At 47.1% G+C, this 14,701-nt stretch overlaps 1 protein-coding gene across 6 annotated transcripts in view; it reads right to left on the bottom strand.

The window, feature by feature from the left end:
- The window catches only part of KALRN (kalirin RhoGEF kinase), a 633,526-nt gene that overhangs the window by 421,355 nt on the left and 197,470 nt on the right, over positions 1–14,701 (bottom strand). The window lies entirely within an intron of this gene.

Raw genomic sequence — 14,701 nt, 5'->3', positions numbered from 1 at the left:
AAAAAAGCAGGGGGCTGGTCCTGTGGCATAGTGGTTAAATTCAGCACGCTCCACTTCAGCGGCCTGGGTTCATGGGTTCATATCCCAGGCACGGACCTACACCACTCATCAGTCATGCTGTGCTGCCAACCCACACACAAAATAGAGGAAGACTGGCACAGATGTTAGCTCAGGGCTAATCTTCCTCAGCCAAAAAAAAAAAAAAACATCAGGTTGCTGAGCCATGCTGATTACTCTTAGATGGCCAAGGTGGCACTGATTAGAAAGGGAGATGCAGTCCAGTTGTCTTATGTGCTTCCCTTGTAAGAGTCAGGGTGTAAAAAGGCACATTTCTGGAAGTTAAGAGAGGGGAAACTACTCTTGAAATCAAGGCCAGATGCAGTGACAGTGACCATTGCAAAAACCAAAAACTAATCACGCTAAGTGAATCAAGATGTTGCTATATAACTTACTAAGTAGCAAAGTTTAAACACTTGGACTTTATAATTCCTAGGAATTGAAAGAAAAAAAATGAAGGTCTAAACAGTTATAATATCTTGGTTTGGAAGAAAGTCTATGTTTTGGTTGTTAGGGGTCTTTCCTTCCATCCTCCTTGGTTTATTTAACCTATGTATTTATTTTATAACTCAAAATAGACTTTGGTTAATTCACATTTTTACATAAAAACTGGTCTAGTATTTCCTTAGGGTGTTTCACTTAGTTTTCTATTTCCCAGATTGTACTTGCACGCTGCATGACCCACAGATGTGCACCATCACATAACACTCGCTTATAGCTACTGGAGGTAAGGCCACAGTTGGAGGATTTAGGCCACAAAAGGAAACAAAACCCCTTTTCAGACTTCACTCTCAAATCTCAACCGGTGATGAGAATGTCACAGATGAGTGAAGAGACCACAGCTCCTGTGATTGTGTGAATGTCTCAGGCATAGGCAGCTTCCTCAGGCCTCCCAATTAGACAGGAAACTCCCCAGGCAAGGAGATTCTTTCCATTTCTTCTTGTTGCTACAAAGGACTAGAGTCAGCATGAGAGGAAGGCTGAGTCTTTTGTTTCTCCCCGAATCCTGCATCCCACAGGAAAAGAACTGCCTCTTCTCCTTCTCTGACACATACTGAGTCAACAAGTAGCCAGAATCTTCCATAAATAATTGTCTGAAAGCAATGTGACTTCTTAAATTAGGGAATTTCTTTCCCATTATAAAAGAAACACCTGCTAATTACAGAAAAGTTAAAATATTCAAGAATCTATATAAAAGATACTAACGATAGAAACATATAATATTCTGGCCTATTTCCTTCCCATCTTTTTTGTGTGTGTAATTTTCATACCATATAGTGTTCTACTTTTCACTGTAACATAGAGTTTTTTCTCATGTCTAAAATTTCTTTGAAACTGTTACATTTAATGACACATAGTCCATCTTATACCTATACCTAACTTATTTGATCATCCTCATTATTGCTTTACAGAAAGGCATATCAGCTTCTTTTTTCCTTGTTTTTCCAAGTATTTACTAATTAAAAATACTTATTCTTTGTAGAAAATTTGAAAAATACAGAAGTTGAAACAAAAAAGAAAAAAGGCATCACTCAATTCCCTGTTGAAGCCACTCACTGTTAACACTGGTATTTTGCCTTTCTGTTTTATTTCCATTCTTTTTCCAAGTTAAAGACTAATGGTAATGTTTTTCTCTCTTTTTATTTTTTTATTGATGTTTTAATAGTTTATAACATTGTGAAATTTTGGGTTGTATATTTTTGTTTGTCCATCACCATATATATGTCTCCCTTTACCCCTTGTGCCCACCCCCCCACCCCCATGGGCATATCAACTTTTATGTCCACCAGCAACGCATGAGAGCACCCCCTACCTATATCCTCATCAGTACTCGTTATTGAATTTTAAAAATATTTGCCCATTTTTTAGGAAAAATATTGCATTACATTTAAATTTGCATTTCTTTGATTACTTGCTATAACTTATTGGCCTGTAAGTATTTCTTCTGTCAGTTACCTGATCAGTTCTTTCATCCTTTTTCTACTAGGGTTTAATGGCTTTCCTCATTGAGCTTAGTTTCGTTTAGCTTGACTCACATTGGTTGCGTGTCCACTGATGTTAGGCACTGCAAGGTAATGTGGGTCTTGCCTTTCCTTAGCGATGCCTCATTTCCTTGTGTACCTGCTCCTCAGCTCCATCCCTGTTATTGTACTTAGACTGACATGAGAAATCTCCATCCTTAACAACAAATAGTCAGTGTTGCTACCAAGACCTGGAGTTTGACTATCCCAGCATCTAAATGTGGTGGTCAATAGCAGGTTACAATATTAACTAATTATTTCTATTAACTAATAACTATTAACAAATAATTTCTATTAGCTAATAATTTCTGACAACTAAAAGTAGAAATCAGGTACTAATATTCTCCAGGAAGTCCTCCCTAACTCAGGAGGTGGGGAAAGAGGCCTAGGGGCTTAATGCTGAGAGCTAATCTAATTGGCATCTTTCTGTGAAAACAGCCTGATCTCCCAAGGTGCTCTGTGTGTTTGGTTTCATAGAAGGAGCAGAGCCAGGGGAGGGAAAAGAATTTTTTACCAGTGCTTATTCTAAACCAGGATTGTGGCTGGGCACTTGACATGCAATATTTCATTTTATCCTCACAATACCTTACAAGGATGGTAATCTCCACGAAGAGAGGATGAAACCGAGGCACAGAACTTGCTGAAGGTCACATGACTAGAAAGTGGCTAAGCTGATAATCAGAACCAGGACTGCCGATCATAATAAAGCCCACGCTGGGGTCGCTATCACATTACACCCACCACAGCACCACGGTGTGCGGTGTTTTTGTGATTGGAGGTGGGAGTTAAGGGTCAGCAATGAGGGGATTAGGTTAGGGAGCTCATGGGAGATGGGGGAAATTAGGGCAAGGAGTCTAAGTGGATGACTTCCATTCTGCAGTCTGTGCAAAATCACAGAATCACAGAAGCAAAGGAGCAGGGCATATTGAGAAAGTTCAAGTAATTCACTTTGGTTTACGCATGTGAGGAAGAGAAAAAGTGATGAGGAGTGCTGCCCTGAGTGCCTTCGAACGCCCTGTTCCAGGCTCTGACCCTCCTTTTGCACCGCCATCCCCCTCAAGCCCGGGGCCAAGGAGACTTGCCCAAATAGAGTCCATGCTGTACCTCTCCCTTGTGGACCAATCTCCTAGTACCTAAGACCCTAAAATTCTCTGCCCAAAGGGCCCTTAGCCTACTTCTTGGGCGCTTGTGTACCTCTTTCCCAGGTCCAATCCCCCAAGGGCAAGTAAGACCACCAGTATGAGCACCCCTAGGCTTGAGGGGTGGCAAAGGGCTGCTATTTGCAAGGATGTGGTGAAAACATGGATATGTCAGCTGGAGTGTCCACATGCATGCATGCGACAGTGGAAGACAGAGTTGGGCAGTGGGCAGAGAAGGGAAGCAGAGCAGGGGCTTGGGGCTGGCCTCCCTCTGCTGCTAAGTTCTGGCATGGAACTCAGTCCAACAAGTCTAAATTTGAAGATGTCCTCCTAGATCACTATGAAGATATATCTGTCAAGGTGGAAGAGTAGAACATGTTTTATTTAACAGGTTATTAGCATGCTATATTAATTTTCAATATTTAGACATAGGGTATATGGGTTTCCATTTGTAGTCTTGCCCCGGGCATCACAATGTTACAAGCAGGCCTTCCACAGAAGAGGCAGGAGTGGAAGACACGTCTTGTCCCATGGCAGGAGCACTGGATTCATCCTAAGGACAATAAGGAACCACTGAAAGTTGTACTTCAGGAAAGGAACGTGATCAGGTGATTTGGAGATTACTCCAGAGCTGTGCAGAGGGAGGGTAAAGTGGGGTCAGCCACAAGGAGTGGTGAAAGCAGAGAAACCACCACCTTTAGATCTTTGCTAAAATGCCTCCTAAGTGAAGTCTTCCTTGGGCCACCCTGTGTAAAGCTGCAGCTGTCACCTAGCACTCACTACCTCCCTTCTCTGATTTATTTTTCTCCTTAGCACTTAGTACCATCTAGATCACATAATTACTTATTTATTGTCCATCTTCCCTCCCTAGGAAGTAACCTCAATGAGGGCAGGGATTTTGTATTCATTTCACTGCTGGATTCCCAGTGCCTAGTACAGTGCCTGGTGTATGCTAAGACACGATCCACTGAGTAAGTAGAGATAGCAGTCAAGGGTATGGAATCTAGAACCACCCATCCGTGATCTGAATTCCGGCTCCATCATTTACTTATTGAGGAACCTTAGGCAAGTTGCTTTTAACCTATATGTCTCAGTTCCTTCACTGTAAAACATGAATAATAGTAACTACATTACAGGGTTATTTTAAAGGTTAAGTTTGTTAATACACATAAAGCATGTACGATGGTGCAGACACATAGTCTGTACTAGGTAGGTCTTAGCTGCTGTAGGAGATGTTGTTAGTTTCCCACCCAGGGCCCCTTAATTGACCAATGTGCCCCCAGCTCCAAGAGTGTTATAGCCATCAGTTTATAACTGCAATCATCTTTGGAGACTTGCCTTTGGCTGATGGCCTCCACTTCTCCAAGAGACACCTGAGCAGTTATACCCCTACTCCAGGGGGGCCAGTGCCTCTCGTATACAGCGGTGCCAAAGCTCTGACCCTTTACCTCAAGGCAGAGTAACTCTGAAGTGTAAATTATGAGCCTTCTCATTCCCCCAGTCAGTCTCCGGCTAGACTTTATCTGAGACCACATCCTTGCTCCGTGCCTCTCCTTCCCTACTCTGCTTCTCCTTTACAAGTTTTTCCTGAAGAGAACGCCCTTAATAAATCATTTGCACCTGAATCCCTATCTCAAACACAGCCTAAGGCATACATATAAGAATTTCATACATATATGAAATTCTGAAGGCAATTTGTTAAGTGGTCTGGAGATTAAAAGAGAAATCTGGGTTGCAAATTTGACTTTGGAGTCACATCGTGCCTGGCACAGAGTAGGTGTTCAATGACATTTGCTAAGTGAATAAACCCATGAACAGTGATAGTAGATATACACAGAAATGTGTAAGATCACCCAATGAAAACGAGTAAGATGAAAAGAATCATCATCTGAGTCAAGGATAGAACTGATGGGACTATCAATGTTTAAGAGATTGGAGAAGAAAGTAGATGAGCCTGGGGGAAAAAAATGCAGAGAGGTTAGAGAAAACCAGGAGAGGAGTGAAGTCAAAGCAATCAGGGAGGAGAGGATTTCAAGGAGGAGCTACAGTGTCAAATACGGCAGAGAGGCAGGCCGTTAGCTGAGATCAGAACTATCACATTCAGCAACTACAAGGCCTGGCCCCATTGGTCAGGGCAGTTTCAGTGGGGTGCTAGGGCAGGAAACGGGTGCAGCAGGGAAGCAGTCTTCCTAGTTGATCTCTGGGATGATTAGAGGAAATGTCAAAATCATCAGAGGTTGTTTTTGCTGCACTGCTATCCCCTGGCCCTGCCTCCTCAACTCCGGAAATAACCAGGGTCTCTGCACACTGCTTTCTGGCTGCCCTGAGCCCCATGTGTCTCCCCAGTCTGGCTCTTCCCCAAGCCTCCATGCCCCCAGACCTCTTTTCCTGTCACTTAAAGGAAACGGCTGGGGAGCAGTTTGAGCAAACCAATTTACACTGGAATATAACTAACAGGTAGCCTTCCTTTTCCCTTTAGGAGATTTACCTTTCAATGATATTTATTAGCCCAAATTAAATTTTCAGGGGCAGAATTTTGCATTATGTATTGTGAGGATGGGGACATAGAAGGGTGAAGTTTGTAGCAGCAAGCCTTTAAATCCACTAAGGAGGGGAATGGAGGGTGAGCGACCCCTCACCTTTTCCCACCTCCCTACTTTAGAGGGAGAACACAGCCATGGCTCCATCCCCCCTGCCCCACTAGTTTTCCATCTGGGGCTTGAGACCTGGACCCCCTTGGCCAACTTCTTTATCACCCTTTGTGATAAATTCAGTCCCTTCAAACGGAGCTGTGAGCTGTTTCATAGACTCCCAGGGGCTCTCAGGCCCAGGACATGAACATACACTGAACGGCCGGATGATTGATCAGATGTTTCTTGTACTCAGTTCTAGACCATTTACTCGCGTTCATTACATGTCACAGGGGCTATTTTCACTCGGCAAGCCTGTGCCGTCTCAAAAAGCACCATTTATGCCAATGCTTCGCAAACTTCAGTAGCTTTTATTACCGCCTAGGACACTTGTTTAAAAATACTGATTTCAGGGAGCTCTTTCAGATATTCTGATGAAAATCCGTCTGGGATGAGGCCCAGGAGTCTCCCCAGGCGACCCAAGGACACCACCTAGACTGTCTTAGGTGTGGTTTTTGAGAGTTTAATGTTACTCACTTGTCTAAATCAGATCAGGATAGGCATTAATCAACAGCAGATCACACACCTATGCAGTCAGAACAATGTCTGCTAGGTGAACCAACAGCTATGTTATACAGGAGCCTGTCAAAATGTTCTTGGGTTTCTCTCTCCATAGCCTCATGCTCTCTCAGATGGAGCCATTTATTGCAAGCACAGGCTGGGAGGATTTCGGTCCTTGCAGTGCATTTCTCTGGTTCTTTTTGCAAACACTGAGCTCCTCCTCTCTTGGCCTAGGGAAGCGTTCCCTGAAGGGCCTGGTGGCTGCCCTCCCAGTGTAGCTGTCTGTGCTCAACCAGACACCTGCTGGAGATCTGCCTTGCTGGTCTCCCCTCTCTACTTATAAACTGCCATGAAATCACTAGGGGGTTTCTGCTTCTTATCACACACCTGACCTGGCAGCCTCATCTCAAACTTCTGGGCAAGTCCTGGGTGTCTCTCTGGGTCCCCGTAGGTCCTGCCTACATGATGCCCCCAGAGTCGTCTCTTGACCCAGTGGGCTGTGAACTCTGTGAGCTCCTGATTGGTCCCGGTGTGGAGGGCCTCAGTGGTGGGCGGTGGGGAACCAACAAAGAGAGGCATGTCACCACCGACCCTTTGCACTCCTGGTGGCCCCTCCCATGCCTAGCAGAGATCACAATTCAGGAGTCCACTATTGAACCCAGTCTCCCAAAGTGGTTTTATCAGACAGATGTTATTGTTGTTTGTAATACTTTCAAATGTCTCTGGAGGAGGCTTAACCTCTCCATTCTCCAAGCCACCCCCAGCTCATTCACATACTCACATGACCCTCTGCTTGTTGGCTTTTGGATTTGCCTCCTCTGTCTTAGCTGCTGCTATTATCCCAGCCCTGCTTCACACATTAGAAGACTCAATGGCCTTAGCTCGGGGAGCAGGGAATAAGGTATCAGTGGTCCAAGCCAAGGGCTCTAGGACCTGGACAGCAGGGCCAAGCACCTGTTGGTGACAACTCCAGTCCAGGGCTTCACCCTGGGTTACAGGTGTGGCCTCAGGGAGCCAAGTGCCACTTCCTCCCAATCTCTGCTCCCTCAACTCCTCCCCAGGTCCCTGGCCGAGTGAAGCCCAGACCGTCCCACTGGATTCCATCCTGGCACATCACTGAACCACCCTGAATACCTCCCATTATCACCTGGCTAAAGGGTCGGATTCAAATGCCACCTTCTCCCTGGGGTCTTCCCTGATCCCTCTCTCAGAGAGCTCTCCCCTTTGCTAGAACAGACAACATATTACCCATGCCTCTCTCAACTTCCTTATTCGTGTCCTTCTGTATGAGACTTCGGCCTTTTGTCCCTGCACACACTCATGCTTGCCCACCCCGACCCCATCTTTGCCTAGATAACTTCTACTCACATTTCAAAGCTCAACTCACATGCTTCTTCCTCCAAGAAGTCTTCTCTTCCTGCTACACCCCCTCCCCACCCTACGCCATCCTCTGGCATAAGGGTTCTTCCATGCATTGCCATGACCTTGTGCTCTCTCTGCATGGCAGCTGTCATACGTGGGGTAACCAGAGCCAGACTCTGGCTGCTCACTTCCTGTATCCCTTACAGAGATTTATATGGCTTCAAAATGAGAGCCTAGTTATAAAGGTGCTTCATAAATAATATGGTGTCATATAAATATATTATCCATTAATTCGTTAATTTATTCACCCGAAAAATATCTACTGAGTGCTTACTTTGTGGTTGCCCAGTGATAGGCACTAGGGATATAAATGTAGACAAAACAGAAACATGAAGGCTACATCCTAGGAGCAGAGGTGAACAGAAGACAGTAGCTAGATTAATAGAATAAATGCAGATTGTGGTAAATCTTAAGAACTTATCAGGTCAGGACAGGCCACTATCAGGAGCTGACATTTAAGCAGACACTAAAACTATGAGAAGGAGCTAGTTAAGGGAACACTGTAGACAGAATAACGCAGGTGGCGGGAACAGCATGTGCAAAGGCCCTGAGGAGGAAAAGAGCCTGTGTGCTGGCTGCACCTTCGTTACAGGGAGGAAGCAGAGGTAGCGAAGTTCAGTAAGGAAGTAGGGGACCAGCAGCGAGATCTGGGCTGGAGCTCTACATCGTGAGGACCTCAAAACCTCAAGCTGGAAAGAAATATAAAATGAGAGCCAAATGACTGAAACTTGGAGCAGTTGTTTTTGATAAAAATGGGATATATACATGTATTAATGATAAAAGCTAATTTCATTGAGCACATGAGAATCTACATATGCTAAGCATTTTATATGCATTGTCTTAGTTATTCCTCACATGCAACTCCCAAGTAGCTGCTATTATTATCCCATCCTACAGTTAAGGAAACTGAGGCCCAGAGAGGTTGAGTAACTTGCTTAAAGTCACCAGGAAGAGGTAAAATCAGTATTTGATTCTGGTGTGTTTGATTCCAGTATCTGTCATGCTCCCTTGCCTCAGAGAGACGCAGAACACTTGAGCTTGAAGAAACTTGAATGCTTACTCCTGCTAATCCTTCATTTTAGAGCTGAGGCAGCAAGTCCCGGAGGAGAGAAGTGACTTGCTCAGGGTCACACAGTCGGGTGGATGCTTTGGCCATCTGGGCCAGACATCCAGGTGTCAATCTCCCTGCTTCAGGTCTTCTATTAAGCCACGAGAACTCTGGAACTGAGAGGAAGAAAGATCCTCTGAGACACCAGATAATCTGGTTTGGAGGCCCAGGGTGTCCTGTGCTGAGAACTAAAGCTCCTTCCCCAGGAATGAGGACCATCCTGTCATGGTTTCCACCATTCTCCGGCACCAGAGATGGCCTGACCCCATCTGCCCCAGCTCCTGTGATGCCACCTGAGATTTACCCCATATCTATGAATGTCCGGCAGATTCTCACTTGAAACAGCTGCTGGAACAAATATTACATCAATCCATCCTGATGGCAGGTGGGGAGCAGAGACTGCAACGAGCACCACCCCAGCAGACCAGGTGAGGGGGCGGCAAGGATGTCTGCCTAGTGTGCGCTGCTGGGAGCTTTCAGTTGGTGCTTGTCGTGGGGTGTCAGAATCCTAGTGCGGGGGCCCGGGAAGGTCCAGGACTGGGCTGTGATGGAGCAGAAGTAACTTTTGAATCAGACCTATTCACTAAGTTGTCCAGGGAAGGTGACAAATTGAACACTGCGGTAGAAGGACAGACTGGTCACTGAAGAGTGAGTGTCAGAGAGGAAGGACAAGGCAAGTGAAGGACGTCCTGTTTCATGAGGGCGGCACAGCCCTGCCACACACAGCTCTGGCCCGGTAGGTGCAAGCAGGACTAGCAGTGCAGGAGGATCTGGAGGGATGACTGGAGAAGTCTGACCTGCGGTGCGTGGACAGGCTTCACCACCTGGAGACAGTTCACCACGAGCAGACAGAAACCAGCAAAGGGAGGAAGGAAGAGTAGCCCCCGCAAGTCACCCACTTCACACTTTCCCTAGAACAGTGTGGTACTCATGTCTCCCTGAAATCATTTCATGAACTAAATTCTCCTTTCAGAATTTGAGGAGAATTTAGTTCAGAATTTGGAGTTCTGCAGAGAAAACAATTCCCCTGACCCATTTGTGCCGGGGTTCTCACGCCATTCTCATGCCGTGAGAGTCTCTGGCTGTAGGATCTGGATTTTGTTTAGAATATTGTCCATCACTCTGATCTGTGTCAACCTGTCTTCTGCCCCTTATTGCTAGTCTAATAGCAGCTCTCGGCTGATTGCCCCAAATCACACCTCACTCACTTTCTTAAACAACCAGAAATCAGCAGGTCTTAAAGAAAAGTGTTATAGACACATTAGCACCTGCTTTCAGCTTTCTAATTGGTATAATCAGAAGCAGTAAAAAGAACACTGGGGGAGGCAGTGCCCTATAGAGAAACAAGTCACTCTAGGGAAGGCTGTGTCGTGAATGAGCATTTGCTCGCACAGACGTGTCTCATACTCGTCCTTCACGATGTGGAGGGCTCCTGGGTGGCTGGACGTCTGAAAGGCAGGAGAGAGGCGCTCAGAGAGGAGGATGGGCTCCCTTGCCCATCATGTACCTCTCTCAGCAGCCTCACAGGTGACTGTCCACCATCAACTGGCTTTCTGTCACCACGCGATTCAGGTACCATCAAGGCCTCCTCAGGATCCATGTTGATCCATCCAGAGGTTTTTTTGTTTTGTTTCTTGTTTTTGTTTCTGTTACTGGAAGATACTCTCTGCCCACTTTCCCAGGTCTCGATTATTCCAAAGAATTTGTATCTTTTCCACTCATTTAACAACATATCTTTTACCTCCTTACGCTTTTATCTCCTTATGCTTTTATCTCCTTATGCTAGGGCTGGGGGGCAAAGGTCAAAGGTGATGCTTTATCCTAAGTCAAAGCCTCAATTCCTCCTCTGTAAAGTGGGGAGACTCGGACTAATTGGTCTGGTGTTAGGCTCAGCAGTGATAAAGAGTTCCCTGGTGATTTGAGTGTGCACCGTGGTTAAGTGGTACTACAGTAAAGGTTCTAGAGATTTGCTTGCCCATTTCCAGGCCTAGGAACTGCCCCCTTGCCAGTTTCCCACCCTTGACTTTACCAGAAGAAAACCCAACTCTCGCCCCAGTCAGAGTCCCATGGAAACCTCACATTAGAGGCCAAATGAGGAAGGTTGCCATTTTCCTCTTCTTTAAAGTCTACTCCCTAATTCCACCCAAATGAAGTTGTTTAAACAAACAAACAAACAAATAAAAAACCCTGATTACAAATGTGCCAGGGGCAGGAATGTGGCTGATTCTCTTTTTGTCCCCCTGGACAGGGTGTAGTGAAGCATTAAATAGCACAGACTCAGGTTCCAAGATTACTCCCTGCATCCCAGGTGTGGCCCTAAAGTGACAGGCCTGAAGAACACAGCAGGACATCTGCATGCACAAACAGACTTGTCCTCGATGCCACCTTTAAACAACACACTTCCTAAAAATCAAGTCTGCTCAGAAAAAACAAAGATTTGCCATCCTTTTGAGCATGCCCCAGGCTGAAGGGAGCTCCCAAAGAGAGTTCCAGAAATGGCACAGGTGACAGCAGGACCAAGGTGAAAGTGTGCAGCCTTCCAAACGATAGCTACCTCAGAGGGTCCAGCCTGGGTTAGCTGCATAAACCCTGGTGTGTTTGTTAATCAGCCAGGTCATCTTACAATCCCACAGACTCGGAAACACAACTTCCATTCACCAAAGGAAGAGACCTGCTCTCTAAGTAAAGCTGGCCTATGGGCAGGGCATTTGGACAGACCTACTCTGAGCTAGGAGAAAAGGAGCTTGCAAAGTCCTGGAGAAGGCCCAGAACTATTGCTCCTAGGAATCTGGGGCTGGCTGGCCGAGAGGGAAGGTGGCAAAGGGGTGGGTTTGGGGGGCTGGGATGGAAACTGATATATCCATTTCCCGACAGCAGCCTCCTGTCCTATTTCCCACCTTGCCTCACAGAGCTGTTCATCCCTTCCTTCTGGAGCATTCAGAACATGAAGCAGAAATGAAATGGAAACCAAAGCAGCAGGGAGAAAGAAAGAATAATCTGGAAACCCTAAAACCACAACCTTTCCACACAGCCCTTCCCTACCCCTCCCAGACAAACCCCAGGGCCACAATCTTCTGGCCTTCTCCATCTGCCCCTTCTTTCCTCCCCAGTCAGGCTGGGTGAAAAACAAGTCGTCTTTTAACTTAAAAAAAAAAAAAAAAAGCCATTATAATCACCACCCCTACATTTGTGAGTAGTAGACCAAAGAAGGAATCCACATTCCAAAGACTGTGACCTGTCTAACCACAGTGTCTCAGCCACCCCAACTATAAGACGCTGGGAGCTTTTCCAAAACGGGGAGACAGAGAAGCGAGGAGAGAGCTGACCCAAGAGAACTGCACCAGTGTGGCCGTGAGACGCCCCTGGCTCAGCCCAGAGCTGCAGCTGGCTGGGACGCAGAGCAGGAACCCTCCTTTGTTCCCTCCAATCCCTGCTGCCATCACCTCTCTTTCTCCTCCTCCTGCTGCATCCCCAACTCTCCCCGCCATCTCACGGGATCCTTCGCTCCCCAGCTGGGCTCCGGTTTCCTGGCAGGGCAGGTGGAATCCTCGTTAATAAACCGCACATTTCCTCCAGGAAACAGTCTTTGGTCAAAACGTGCCTGTGCACACCTCCATTCCTCCTCCTTAAGTAACAGTCACTTTCGTGAAAGCCCAATGCTGTCTGCCTGCACACACACAGACACATGGACAAACATACCCACCCCCATAGACACACTCAGCCACCCCTCACACCATCACCCTCTGGCCATGCCCACCAGGCTTTGCCAACACAGGAGCTCTGCTTGCCGCAGGGCAGGCGGCCCTCACCCTGCAGCCAGCCCTCCTTCTCTGCGACACTGGCCAGGGTTGCTCTGGCCAAGGGCACTGATGAGGTCTGTGTGGTTTACGTGCAGGAAAGCCCCGTGATGGCTCAGACACGAGTTCAAATCTGAGAGCAGCAGGGAGGTCAGAGAGATCCAGACAGAGGAAAACCGGAGGAGGTGACACATTTGGTACTTGAAACTAAACAGGAAGGGCCCTAACGGGTCTGTGCCCCCACCCACAGCGAGCTCAGAGGCTCTGAAAGCTCGTGTATGAGTGAGATCATCCCTCCGCTCATGACCTGGGGGAGGCCCTGACCCCCAGGGTGTGCTGCCCTGGGGGCCACTTGCTGGCCCACAAGTCAGGGGCAGTGCAGGGTTGCAGCAACCGGCCCCAGCAACACCAGCTGGGTGGCCCTGGGCACGTCTCCACACTCTCTGGACAGCACTCCATCCTTTTAAAGTGAAGGGCTTGGCCTAGCTGACCTCCACAATCCCTTCATGCCTCAAGCTCCAGGACTCGCATCCACCTACTGCTTTTAAAATCCAAGTCAGATTTTACGTCCAATAAACTCTCTCTAATTAAGTCCATTTAACTGGTATGCTTACTTAAGCATTGCCCTGAAAACATTTAGTTTGTCTTCTCCAATGGGTCCTGGAACCTCACCAGACTGCGAGCTTTCCTGAGGGCAAGAACTGGGCCCCCCATCGTTAGTCCGCAAGTTCAGGGGCAGCTGGAAAAAGCCGAGGATTATTTGACCATTCTCTCTAAGTCAGTGTGTATGTAAGAACTAAACAATTGTCCTGTGTGTGCACAGAATTAAATCTGGACTGATTTGCAGGTCCTAATGGAACACTCCATCATAGTCAGGGCTGGGGTAGGGGGAGGAGTGGTTCCTGCCTTCCTCCAGGTCCAGACAGGTAGTTTCTCTTCAGCAAGAGTTCTAAAGCCTGAGTTTCCTGCAAAAGAAAACAGCCCAGGTCTGGAGATGAGAGGACGTTCTTTTCCGGGGAAGGGAATCAGGGTAGGGCGTGCACAGCACAAGGTGCAGACCTTGCCTTGGGCACCAAGCCAAGAGGAGTTTCCGTGCAAAACCTGGCAGACGAATTACTAGTGATGGGAAGTGATGAGACTCCAGCTCAGGACGGCACGGAACGGTCTGTCTGAGAGATGAGAGGGAGAAAAACATACCGGTTTTAGGACTTGTGAGTAGCTCTCAAAACCAAGGCTGGTCCTCACTTGACCCAGAACAAGTAGGGAGTGGGAGAGGAGGGAGGCTCTGAGAGAAAAGGAAAGAGGGAGCAAGGCCATCAGGACACACACTTGGATTATGTCAGTAAATTATCTGGAAAAACATTTGTCCTAGCTGAGTCACCGTGGCTCGGACAAAGTGCTCCTGTCTGGGTTCCGGGAGAAATGTGGCTGGCTGTCACACTTGCTCAACTTAGAAACAGGAATACTCCTCCTTGGGGAGACAGAGTCAACTCCCAGTTTCCTCGCATGCTCCTCCATGCTCCGTCCTCTGGCAGAGAGCTCTGCCTTCTCTCTGCCACAGAGCTGTCCACCCACCCTCGCCTGGGCACTCCTTGTGGGTACAGCCCTTACAGAGGAAAGAGGACATCCGAAGGAGACCTGGGTCTGGCCTCCATGATTTCATGTCTGGAAAAGAGACCTGTCATTGGCCTCGAGGGGTCTGGAGGTGAGACACTGCCATTTCCCCTTGGGGAGCCCTAGTCTAATGGAATTAAGTAAACTCACCCACCAGATAAGACCCACCATCCCTGCCCTCAAGAAGTTCACCATCTATCAGAGAGAAAGCCTCACGGACAATCAGAAGTCCTAGAAGAGATGGGACCCATCACCACTACATAATGAGTTTTCTAGATTCAAAAGTCTTTTTCAAATTTTGTTCAAATTATTTTGTTCTGTTGAAGTGATGCTGTACTTTTAAGAAAGAAAT

This window comes from Ceratotherium simum, chromosome 15 (genome assembly GCF_057802395.1).
Source record: "Ceratotherium simum simum isolate JZ-2026a chromosome 15, ASM5780239v1, whole genome shotgun sequence".
NCBI classification, from domain to species: domain Eukaryota; kingdom Metazoa; phylum Chordata; class Mammalia; order Perissodactyla; family Rhinocerotidae; genus Ceratotherium; species Ceratotherium simum.
The sequence above is the reverse complement of the archived record's forward strand: the minus strand, read 5'-3'. Positions and strand labels throughout refer to the sequence as shown.